Below are 1614 nucleotides of genomic sequence, written 5' to 3' on the forward strand. Positions count from 1 at the left end.
TGACGATGTTGTATGCACAAGTACTAGCTCTTGCCGCAACTGTCACTTGATCAGCTGGCACAAGTCCACTAGGATCTTAAGACAACTTCTATGAGCTCTTAGAAGAATCTTTTTAACTGATGGATGAAAGCTAACTCAAAGGAGGCTAATCTACTTGCAGAAAGAAACTGAAAGCGGAAAGGAACTGCAAACCCTAGTAAACCCTAGTTTTACCGACTAACCATACTGGTGCAAGAAAAATGATGAAGGCTACAGAAAGGAATACCATTGTCTCCTAGAAAGGTAAAATGCATGTGACTAAGCTAATTCTGAAGTGAAATCTGAAAAGAAACATCTTTTTGTATTTTTGAATAAGTTGCTAGAATTATCATGCATGCGATTTAACTGTTTTTGACTGTACAAAGGTGGATTGGCGAGAGGAAATGCTTGGAGGAGGTCGGGAAGTTTCAGAGAGGGCCTAAGGGGTCCCTAACACCCTTCCAGAGATTTTCACAGAGTTTGGCTATCAAGAAACCTCATTCATGAGCTTCTACAAGAAGTCTGCAGGGGTTCTACTGGATGTTCTGGAATTTCTACAAGATGTCTGTAATTCTTCTATAGGATGTTCAGAAATGGGATTTTGGAGGATGGATGGAGGAAGAAAGATGAAGGAGTTGGTATGGAGGTGAGATAGGGGTGTGAGGAGATCCACGACTTGGGGAATGGAGCTGAGAAGTGGCGAGGATGGTTGGATTTGTTCAAGGAGAGGTAAAGAAATGTTGCACAACAATATGGGAATTTAGGGCAGAGTGAGAAAATGGCAAACGTAAGGCAAGGATTCTAAGTAGAGGATGGAGCAGGTGGGATTGATGGAGAATGGGCAGATAAAGAAGGATAACAGGTGCTATGCAAGTTATTTTTCAAATGAAACAAACAAAGATTTGGAAAATCAAAGACCTAGTTACATTAGTCTATTCTGACCTAGATAACAACAAAGAAATGGAACAGAAGTTTATTTGCACTGAAATCAGATGAAATAATTATGCAACTAAGCAATCAAGAATCTGAACATGTAACCAACTTCTGCAAATAAGAGTCGAACATTAATGGTTGCATGGCGAAGCAAAGACAATGTTTTTGGTGGCAGCAAGGTCACCTTGATCCCAACTCCTGATCCCACTGAGGGAGAGGTGAAATCAGAGGTGCTTGATGGCCCTTTTTCTGAATATCTTCCCTGTTATTAACCTATCAACTAAATCTAAACATGAAAAGCCTTTTTAATCATCAAAAGCAACCTAAACAACAAAACAAGATTTAAATCTAAATAGCAGATTTTATTCTAAGAATGCAACAAAAACACATAAAGGTAAACAAAGGAGGTATTGGGAACTTGAGATGGGCCCAACCCCAAGAGCTACAGCCTCTTAAGAGAGATTTAGAGCTGGTGCAAAGTTGGATTCATCTTTATTGATCAAAAGAATAGTTACATTCCAAAAACTATCCACAAGGAAAACTTGAAAATGTGCTGAAATGCAGAGCTAACCTACTGCCTAAAAAATGACTAAAATCGAACTAAAAACTAGCTAACTTCTGCCTACAAAGTGACTAACTGAAATGAGGCCCTAAGCCCTCTTA

Source organism: Pinus tabuliformis, chromosome 1_2 (assembly GCF_031772625.1).
Source record: "Pinus tabuliformis cultivar Carrire ecotype Pingquan chromosome 1_2, CPIR1, whole genome shotgun sequence".
In the NCBI taxonomy this organism is placed as follows: domain Eukaryota; kingdom Viridiplantae; phylum Streptophyta; class Pinopsida; order Pinales; family Pinaceae; genus Pinus; species Pinus tabuliformis.